The sequence below is a fragment of the Osmia lignaria genome, chromosome 2 (assembly GCF_051020975.1).
Source record: "Osmia lignaria lignaria isolate PbOS001 chromosome 2, iyOsmLign1, whole genome shotgun sequence".
Lineage (NCBI taxonomy): Eukaryota > Metazoa > Arthropoda > Insecta > Hymenoptera > Megachilidae > Osmia > Osmia lignaria.
The window spans coordinates 2,638,448-2,650,452 of NC_135033.1; positions in this window are offsets into that span (position 1 = coordinate 2,638,448).

Sequence of the window (12,005 nt, forward strand, 5' to 3'; positions counted from 1 at the left end):
AATTGGTGCTAGGAGGAATTTAGAGCTGGGAGGGGTTGTGTTTGAAAGTAGCAGGGAAGTTAAATTCCTGGGCGTTATTTTGGATGAGGGGTTGTACTTTAACAGCCAGGTGGAATATGTGTGCAACAAAGCCAAAAAACGGTTAGACATTCTCCGGTTTATCGCGGGGATTAAGAAAGGTGTGAACCCAAATACCATGCTGATCTTTTTCAAGGGCTTGGTTAGGTCGGTGATAGAATACGGAATTTTCGTCTTTTTTTGGATAAATAAAAAGGGAAGAAAAAAGCTGGGGAAACTCCAAAATGCTGGGTTACGGGTGGCAATGGGATATAGAATGACCACCCCAATTAATGTTATGAACGTGGAAGCGGGTTGTATGGACTTGGAAACTAGAGTAGAATCCCTGATGGATAGGTTTTTGCTTAAGCACAGACTGAACGAAACAAGCATAGTCAGAAGTAGCTTTTTAAGTTTTATAGTAATAAGGGATGAGGAGGATTGGGAAGTTATGGAACCGTGGGCTAGATCTTGGGTGAAGTTGGAGGAATGGGTAGACAGGAGTCTTAGGTCGGAGGTGGAAAGGTTGGAGTGGCTGTCGTGGGGAAATTTTTTGGAAAAAGGAGGACTTAGAATAAACTGGGAAATGGGAAAACGACGGAAGGAGTTTGAGATTAGCGATAGAGCGCTTTTGAGCGAAATAAAGAATGATTTATGGAACTCCCGTCCATCTAAAAGCATAATAGAAATTTATACCGATGGTTCTAAAAAAACCAATGCAATTCCGACGGGGGCGGGTATGACGGTGCGGCTAGGGGTAGGAGATTGGGAGGAGGTTTCTTGGTCGCTACATAGGGCCACGTCGGTTTTTTCGGCTGAAGCCTTCGAGATATTACAAGCATTAAAGTATGTAAACAACAGAGTGTAAGTTTGTGATTGTAACGGACTCGGCGAGTGTTTTGTCGAAAATTGCCCATCTGGATTCCAATTTGGGAGATAGTCCATGGGTCCATGAGATGGCGAGAGAGCTCATAAGGAATGCCTCGGTAAATGGGGCTGTGATGATAGAAAACATGAACGTAGTTTTTGCATGGGTCCCCAGTCACGTGGGGATAGAAGGTAATCATAGAGCAGATATGCTGGCGGGCAGTACAACTATAGGGGAGGAAGGATGGGATTTTGGCGTCGCAGTTCGAGATATTAAATTGTTCCTGTTGGAGGCGGCCTGGAACAGGTTCTTCAATAGAATGACGGGTATAGGTTTATTTAAGAGGGTGGAATATTATAGTAATCCGAATAACAACCTCGGCAATAAAAAGCCATGGTTCTATAAGATCAAAGGGGTAGATAGAGAATTCTTGACCAGGATGAACAGATTAAGATCTAATCACTTTAATTTGGGGGAATCTTTGTATAGGAAGAATCTGGTAGAAAACAAGGAATGTAGATGCGGGTACAGGGTAGAGTCGATCGAGCACGTATTGTGGGAGTGTGATAGGTTTGTAGAAGAAAGAGTGGAATTAAATGGTTACTTGGAAGAAAAAGGGTTTAGGCTTGGGATGGATGTGTTGGAAATTCTTATGAAGGGGAGTCTGGGAACTTGTAAAAACATCTTCAAATTCCTTGATAAACTTTGCAAGCTAATTTAAGTTGATTGTGATTTTGGAAAGGTATCGGGTTGGAGGCCTCGTCTAGTCCACGGGACGGATCGCAGGTGGTAAGGATTAATTTCACCCTTCTACTCTTTTCTCTTTAATGCGTTTAAAAAGGAATGTGAGTGCGGGTGCGAAATCATTTTTGTATTTGATACGGTATGTTTGCGATATGTTTAAAAATGCCGCCGATGTTCGTTGGGCAATATAGGAGGGGATACCTCCTTCAGAACGCCATCTCGGGCTGCGCCCGAGTAAAGTCTAAATGTACATGTAAAATGTAAATGTAATTTTTGGGGCGAGTGTCCCCCCCAGTACGAAGAGAGGTTTCCACAGTCGGTATAACAGTCGTGCCTGTTTTGGCAGTTCTTCTGTTACCATACCTCACTGGCACAACTACCTTATCGATTACGGTAAGGTGAAGAGACGTACGCACATTATGACACATATAGTATGACTGCAATGTTGCCACATCTGTTTCCATATGTATTGCAACTAGTATTCGCACTTCACACACAAGCATATACCTGCTTCCATCCGTGTGCGCTATCGCTTCGGTGCTTTCCACCGTCAATTCACATATTCTGACTCAATTAGAAATGAATATTACTGATATATTAGGTTACGTTAGGTTATATATTTAAATCCGACCGCTGTTGAGCGGCCGGCAACACTTTCGTGATAATAATAAATTAATTACAAGAATAACTATAAGTGCCTTTAGACCAAATTGATCAATGAACATATCAATTAATAGATCAATAGATGATCAAGTTACAAGTAATTAACATTTCCGAAAATCGCGACTTTTCATTTAAGAACGTGACTAGTTCTGTTCTTAAAATTAGAAAATTTTAATTACTTGTAACTTCTAAGTGCATTGACCGATTTCGATACACATAACTTATTTAAATCTACGAAAGACATTTTAAATTTTCATTATGGGCTCACATAAGAATGTTCAAAAATTACCCTTCACTATTTTTTTCACGATTTCAACAAATTGTAACTTTTTAAAGCAACAAAAGCACATATCTTAGTAAATTAATTTTTGTAGCTTCTCAAAAAACCTCAAGTCATTTGGTCCAATTTTAAATGAGGTATTCTGTTTCAAACGATGTATGAAGGGGGGAGGGTCAAGTAAAATGAAAAAATTCTACGTTTTTTTTTTTGCTTAGAAAATTAATTTACTATCTGGAGAATGTTCTCTGAAAGTTTCAAACCGAAATTCGAAGTGTAAGTGTACCTACAACGTCGTTAAAGTGACGCGCTCCGAACGGTGCGGAGCAGAGGTATCCTGTTCCGCTACATCCAGACGTGCAGAAGGCCATTCTTCCAATATACATCGACTTCTGCCGCGATGATTTGCTTGAGAGATGCTTAGGTGGCTACACGCAAAACGCAAACGAAAGTTTTAACGCTACTGTGGCGTCTGGCCCCTAATGATCTAAACTGCGGCTCAAAAATTATTAAAAGTGCTGCATTTTTGGCTGCCGGCATGTTTAATGAAGGTTACATCTTCGTTTTACAAGTTATGAACGATTTACAACTGCAAATCGGGCTGCAGTGTAAGTAGTTTGCTAATACGTATGACGTACATCGTATTAGCAGTCAGGAGCGCCGCAGCCGAGAGAGGACAAAACAGGCAAAAACTGCTTGAAAAGGGAAACAGCAGACTTTGCTAAGCGAATTTCAAGAACAAGAGGGTTTACTATACAGCCCTGGCATCGCTGATTAACCTCACATAAGCTGTAAGTTTCGTAAAAGACTATTTTACCTTCCGCAAACTTTAAACGCGTTTATCTCAAAACACAAAGTTTTACGCGCCGTACAATGTAGCTCAGCCATTTCTCAACCGATTCTTATGAAATTTCGCACGAATATTCATTAATATATTCTCCTTTGCATGAACCTAAAGGCTTGTTTTTAAATTGAAAGAAACAATGTTTATAATCATTTATATATAACAAAATCTGGTGATTTTTCTTCAAAGTGGCGCAGAATTTTTAATTTTTGAAATTTTTTTTTACATTTAGGTTCATGCAAAGCGTATTATCATATTTTAACGAAAAACTTTGGAGTTTTTGATTTTAGACAATTACAGCGATCTGTAGGCTGCACGGCGCATTCTTGAGAAGCAAACTTCAACCGACTGCTGCTCCTTCATTTTTCAACATTTTTACAATCATAAAATTTATATATATTCTTTAAATGCTATATAATAACATGCCGTTGACCGTTAATAAAAAAACATTATACTCTCTTCGCAATAATTTCGAAAAGAAACGCCTGTTTACTTGAACCTCCTCCCTGAATACCTATTTTTTTTGCCCACTGTATGTTCCGACCGTTCAACGGAACACAGGCGCGAGGATTTGTAAAAGAAGTTTATTACAGTTCCTCGACGAAAATCTATTTTTAAGTCAAGATGTTTTCCTAGTCCAGGTAATGGTCTTTTATTATTTTATACAATAGAGTCAGAATTTAATTTTCGGTTCGTCCTCAATAGGTCCGGTCATGTCATAAACTGAGTTTATGCTTGGCACAAATGATTTTCTTTGATCTATTAATTGGTATGTTCATTGATCAATTTGGTCTAAAGGCACTTTTGACCCCCTTATCCGGCTATACCCTTTATTAAGCAATTCTAAGAAATGAACAAAAGCAATTAAAAATAGGTATTATACATTATGTGTTTGAAAAAAGGCGATATTTCTTGACGAAATTACTACTTTCTACTTTTTTCACGAGTTACTACTATAATGAATTCTACCTATACGTATGCGTCTATAGCAACAAGAGCGACGGCCGCTTGCTTAGTGTTTCTGTAAACGGAGGGGGAGCACCTTTTCTATAAATTCAGTGCAACATTTTTCAATATTATGAAAAGAAAGCGAGGTGTTCCTAAACAATCACTAACAGTTACAGCTATCCGGAACAGTCACTGCAGATACACAAGTATCTGCATTGACCGATACATGTTGCCCGCCGAAGTTTATGTGTATTCGTTTCTAAGGGTCGAGTGTCATCGCGTTACGTGTTTTCAGTCTAAAGAACGTAAGCAAGCGGTGCGAACGGATAGATTACAGATTTTTAACCGCTTACATTCTGTTTCAAAAATGACATTTCGTGATACGCGCACATCATATAGGAAATGTGTTTATCGCGGTTGTGGTGTTACGTCGCGTAATGATGATTTCGCGGAGTTACATGATGGACAGTTAAAACGGCGGTACATTTGTACAAGACATTTTGCCGAAGAAGACAAGGTAGTGCAAATAAAGTTGAAGAAGGCTGCGGTACTAGTATTATATGATTTGCGTGAAAATAATGAACAGCCTGCGCCTACGCGTAACAGTCGTAAGTATTCACGCGAATTGCTTTCTACAAGAAAGCAAAAACAAATTAATCAGCTCAAATTAGCAACGCAGAAATTGCGTAAACTGCTAAATTAGAGTCGTACAAAATGACGGAGTCAGATTTCAATCGAAACATAAAGGACAAAGTTTCCAACAAAGTAAAGACGTTTATGTTAATGCAATTGTATCCGCATCCTGTATTTTCTGCGGACGAGCAACAGATTTGTTTATCGATGCATTATTCGTCACCGAGTTTATTCCGAAAACTTCGTGACAATTTCGGTTTCCATTTACCATGTCCTAGGACAATTAGTAGATGGTTCGGAAGCATCGAAATGTGGCCAGGCATTTGTACGACCTTTTTTACACAGTTACGTAAAAAGGTATCGTGGATGGATGATTCAGAACGAAATTGCGTGTTACTGTTCGACGAAATGACGATAAGATTTTCTTCCAAGATTATGGTGCCTTTGGATCTGAGATGAAACCAGGGACGCAAGCCTTAGTTTTCATGGTTCGCGGTTTATTTTATAAACCGGCCAGTGGAGACCCGTATAAAGGTACATTATTATTACATATACAAAGTGTCATGTACAATTACATGACATCCTCCATACAACTGAGTAATGAGTGTATGTGCTATGTAATTTTCTCGATATTCTCGATATACTTTTATACATTTCGTTTGTGTGTGAGTGTGTGTGTAAATTATGTGTTATGAATGTTTTTCATAATAAACCTTTCTGTGCCTTGTGTATATGTATTTTATTAATCTTGTAATTTTATATGAATTTTAGAAAATAAGAGAAGCATCACGGCGCCAAGCGAACAAAAAACTTCGAAAAATGAGAACACAATTAAGGAGATACCAGAGGGAACATATACATGCACCTCCGCCGGCCCCCGTCTACGCACCTCCGCCGGCCACCGTGTACGCATCTCCGCCAGCCCCCGTCTACGCATCTCCGCCAGCCACCGTTTACGCACCTACGGCGCACCCACTTTATGGAACTACGCCGCACCGCCTATACGCATCACCGCTGCACCAGATGTATTATAACCAATATTAAAAAAAAATGTTTTTAAAATACACTTTTTTTCTTTTAAATACCTGTCCCACATTATATTTTAAAAATACAATTATTATTTATCATTACTGCATGCATAAATTGCATTTTTTGTTCACTCCGTACGAACTTCTTACTTCTCTGAAATTAAAATTATTTTTTCAACAGAAAAACCATGTCCGCATCTAGAAATTGAGTGGAGCTCGATAAAGTAAAAGATCTCGCGGCATTCCTTTGACATGTATTTGTCTCACGATCAGTTTATTTCGTTGCGCATATTCTCTTTCTTTGTCTAGTGAGATATGACAACGCTGTGCTAAAGGCTGTAAGTAAAGGGGTACAGTCCTGGGTATCGAAGCAATCTTCCGTTACCATCAACGCGTGTTACACTTCTCTAGTGCGAAGTGTTTCACATTTTTATATTAGGATAGAGCAGATGGCGCTCGTTCTCGAGGCGAGCGTCGAGGCCGAACTTCGAATTCCACGTCGGTAAAACAGTCAACGTTGCATCGAAAATTAGACCGAACAGAAACTGATTTCAGCGCCACCTCAGTTATTGCATCCAACTAACGGCATGCTATTCTACATCACTTTTCGCATACATCTAAATGACACACGGATGCTACGATAGCTATATGTATTATGTATGCCACCGCCAAAGTATAAAATACAATACTGCATATATCACCTAGGAAATGTATGAATGACATAACACCTTCACCCAAATATTATATATACATTTCTTGTAATATAACATAACCAAGGGAAGAATATTCCTACAAATCGAATGCCTAAGGTTATTTTTTTTTTTTAAATATTATGTCCCGATATGGTACTCCGATATATACATATAAGTGGTATCAAATGTTTTTCCGAAGTACGAATGTGTAGGAATAAGAACTATATAAATGTGATAGGATCGCAGGATATTTGTTTTTGAATAACATGAATTGTAATACTATGAAGGAAATAAAAAGAAACTGATAAATTATAAAATAAAATTGTTGATAATTAATAAATTGCAAATGCACTTACTTTATTCAATAAAAAAAATAAAAGATACCATAAACATTTGTCATGTATCCAGTATATGTGCATTTATATACAATCTTCGTCATGATCTGATTGTGAAAAATGAATGTATATACAGGGTGTTACCTGTAACGTTACTCACGATTTTTTACCCACTTGCAGCCATCTGGCAAAAAAAAGTTTAGAACAAGAGTTGCAGAGTATGAAATGCACAATAAATATCAGTAAAAAAATGTCGAAAACAGTTTATTTTGGTGGCTAAATCAAGGTCACCTTGGGTTTTACGAATAGGAACACATTTTTTTTTTCTACCATATTGTAGAGGACATCGAGACGAATTCAAAACACATATTACATGATATTTTTCGCGCTCCTCCTACCTCGTGCTTCTCCGTCCGGTGCGCTGCACTTGAAGGTATTCCTCACGGGAACACGAACTAGGAGTTTGAGATTCAAAATGACTTTTCCTTTTTCTTTTTATTTTATTTTTAATAGTTTGCCATCTAATATACCTACTTTGTGTGCCTCGTCGGTGCGACGCACGTGGAAGTATCCCAGGCGAGGAACACAAAGGAGGCTATATTTGGTGTTACGCGGCATAGGATGCCGCTCGCGGATCGATAATAGCAGTTTTATACTTTAACAATCTTACGGGTTTAACTATCGAGAGCAATAAAATCACCCTAAGACATCGTCCGTTTTGCCTTCTATGTACCTGGTAAAAATGGTACCAACGGTAAATTCATGAACCGATGAATTTACTACATCAATTTAGAAGCACGGTCAGTCATGTTCAATAGCACATTGTCTAATTGCTAGAAACCTTTCTAAGCTGGTCGAAGTAGTATTTTGTCACGTACCGAATCAATCACCATGAAAATCCAAAAGGTCCAACAGTATACAGACCTTCTACAGTACAAGGCCAGTAAAGTCAGAACATTTATTTGGCATACGCATTGTCTACAAACGCTCACGACGAGCAGTTTACAATCCTTTACGAGGTCTTGCCATTCACTTCACTTAAATTCTAACTCCTCTTCCGGGTCTTAAGCGGGTCCCCTGCTGTGCATGTGTCTTGTGAGATCTACCAACCCCGACAGGGTTCGAACCGTCTTGCGCTCTGTCCCAGGTACCACCAGTCACAAAGACCTTCAGAGCCCACAGTCGCTCGCATCTGGCACACAGCCTATACCTGAGCCATCAGTCGCTCTTGCCTGGGAGATATCGCCGGTTCTGTGCAAACACGCACCTTAAGACTCCCACGTGCACCGCAGCCGTTGGGTTTTCGGTTAGCTTACATGGGAAATGTCCATCGACTACCTCCCTGCGGCTCCTTGCTGACCGTTCGTAAGACCCAGGAGAGGGAGAATACAAAACTTGGAACGAGACACCGAGACTCGAGTCACTTACTGTCGATCCTCAGATCTGACCACTTCGTCAGCTTTCTTAAGGTCAATTCATACAGTCTTAACGATATACTCCGACGTAGCTTCATAGTTCAGTTTTAACGTACCTCTGAGGTATTAGTTCTCCAAACACACACAAACATTTGTACAACATCTTCGAATTAAACAAATCTGCTTTTAACGACTTATCAGAAGTCTCAGTGTAAATTTATTCTCCTTGCAAAGGTAAAAGTTTGTAAGGAAGTACGAACCTTCCGGTGGTGGAATCCGCGTGACACAACGGTATCCTCTATCCGCGAAGGCGTACTGAACATTTGGCTCTTTCAAATAATACAAATTAATCTTCCTTGGGACGATTGCCGTTGGAACTACGTATTGGGAATGTATAGAAATTCGAAACCGTTAAGGTCGAAGAGAGGTATCATAAACATCCTTCGCCGCGCGGTTAAGCAGTGCGACGCACATGGAGGTATCCCAGCTTAACTGTGCAGAATAAGGAAAAATGCGATTTTTGCCTTACTTTACAAGCGGGTACCTCTCATACCTGTAAAGCATGCGTCAGCCGGTCCTTCCACGGGAGAATGAATGCAATTAAGAGTGAAAGTGATTTGTTTTGAATGATATGAAACGATCTGAATAAGAATGGAAAGCGAGGCTTGCGTGACAACCTCTGGGAATTCGAAAACGTCGACGAACGTTCAAGAACGTTCGAGACAACGGTCGACGGGGATCATAAACACGTGTTGTCGCGAATAGGCAATAAAAACTGCCAAGCATTTACGAGAAATATTCTGGAATAAATTCCTAGAATGTTAACGTATATATATTGTAACGTGGTGACACCTGTGCCCCCCCGTTACAATCGCTGCGCTCCTCCCACTTCACATTCCCACCTAAAGATAACCCTTCCCTCACCTTACCCCTTTACCCCTGCCCGCCGGTATTGGGCCGATGGAGGCGACGGAAAGAACCCCAAGAAACGGACAACTCTAGAAGGAGCTACGAGGCCGGTGACAGTCCTTCAACCCTTCCAAAAGAAAGGAGCAACGCGGGACTTCGGAAAATTGGACGAAGCTACCCAGAAGTTTGCAAACGCCCACCCGGAGCCATCTGTCGCCGAGCCCGAAGACCTCAGCCCACCCGCCGCCGCAGGAAATCCGTCAGCCCCATCGACCCCGATCACCGGCAAATCGACAATCGATAATCGATCTATCCCATTGCCGGAAGAGGCCCCCTTCCTAGTCCCATCCCCTCCCCAAAACCATCCCGCGACGGTCTCGTCGTCGCAGTAGCGAACCGTCATTGAGCCCTAGGCTAGCACAGAGAGCGATATAGATATTTCCAAGAGCGATTTTAGAGAGCAATAGAGAGAGCGAGTAGAGGAGCTTGTAAAGCGACGGAAGTGAGATTTGTGTGTGAAGTGTTTGGGGTGAGTCCATTTCGTGTTACTATTGTAAAGGTGCGAGTTTCGGCAACGGCAATCTTCGCCTGCGTACATTCGCGTCCGCGTATCGTGACTCTTCAAAGATTTCTGTGCTTTGCGAACTCCCTTCGCCCAACCCCTATCAGTCCTGTCTACGAATCTTCCTACGCGTAACGTACACGAGCTCTCCTGAGAACCCTTCCTCCTACCCTGAGATCTCTCCCAGACCTAGACAATCCTCCCCGCGTACTCCCCTGCGAATTATTGTAAGGACGTAAGTGCCACGAGTCCCATCCCCTGTAGCGACCCCCATTCTACCCCCTTTCCCATTTTCGAGTTTGATCGCCACGAAAAGTGGCTGGCGCCCAACGCATTGTCATCGCGATTTGTACTTGTGTCGAGAACGAATATAGAGTGTACCCACGAGAATAACGGGTCACAATATATATATATATATATATTCAATATGCGTGAACTTGCGTTAAAATGCGAATGGAATGCTCCCGTAATTAATTAGAAGTAAGACATCGATTTACATATCCCTCGTCACGGAAGCCGGAAAATGCGTGTAATAAATCGAACATGATTATGAAATACGTCGAATAAACTAAAGACCAAATAAAGCAAACGAATATCATAAATAAAACGTTTAATCGACACCAGAGTATCGTTCCTAATCGATAGGATTAGGAGTATCGCGGGTCGAACCCTGAGACACGATCGCTTGACTGAGGCAAATCACTCTTCGTCGAAAAATCGCAAGGTACGTGACGGGGAGCCCGTGTTCGCGTAGAGACAGTTGTCTACGAAATCGTGTAATTAGATTGCTCGGCAAAGTTCCTCCGTGTAACAAGGCAGAGTGTCGAGAGTGTTTCGATTCGCGGTTTTCGTGTCAAGAACTCATACGAATACGTAAAATTTCATACTTTTCAATTTCTATCTTTTCCTTTTGCGTTTTTTTTTCAAATCGTCCGTTAATTAATAGATTTCTTTTCCGCGCCGCGTCGTTCAATTGTATTGTTTCGTAAATTGTATTCCGTATCCGTAAAAATCAAAGGCTCAAACGCGAACGCGTAGTGTGTGCATCAAGTTCTCATCCTCTCTTCGGTTTTCCAGATTTCCAGACCATCACCACAGCTGTTTACATAGAGATATACATATCTAGATATATTATTTTACATCGAATTGGTGAGTCGCTTATTCTATACTCTTTAACACAACGAATCTGATGTCGAGTGAGGCAAAACGGCGATCTACGAGACTGTCTGTCGTGGAAGTATCCCACTAGATCGTTCCGTTTCAACGCAAACTTTCGAGGTATCAAAAGAATTTCAATTACTAAAATTTCCGATTACACGCAAACGAAGACGGCCCACGAGACAGTTTGTCTTGGAGGTATCCCACTGGGACCGTCTCTTTTCCGATCGCTATTTAATCATTGTAAAGTAAAACACCGAAGTTCGAATCGCTATTTCAAATAACATTATCGTTTTCCTGTCAATTTTCTGTTAAAAGTTCATTACATTTACACTACAAATATCCGTTCTTCACTGCTTTATACATACATACATATTTTAATTTTCTTTTTCCATATATTTCATACAGCTCGGACATTTGTTAATCAAACCATTTTTCATGGTAATTATTTTGCTCGAAATTATACACTTGTTACCTATAATCAGTTTCTAATAAGTTATGTTCAAACACCCCTTTTCATTTTCTTTATTAACACGCCTACCTTCTCACACGAATTCACACGAGGGGCCCGTATGGGACCAGAGCATTAACGAACTCAATCAATCTAGAATCTTACTTCAATTTATCGATTCTTTTTAAATTGTTCTAATCGTGGATGACCCAACATCGTCAAATACGATTAAGACTGGTGGCAGCGTTAATACCGTTCTCAACCGCGTATTAACTGAAATAATTAACCAATTTTTCGTTTCTTAATTTTGTACGTCGCGCGCCGTATCTCTTGCTCGCGACGCGACGCGACGTAACAAAATTTTTGGTGGCAGCGGTGGGATCCTATTCAATGCTCGTTCGTTTGAATTTGTGTAGTTAGG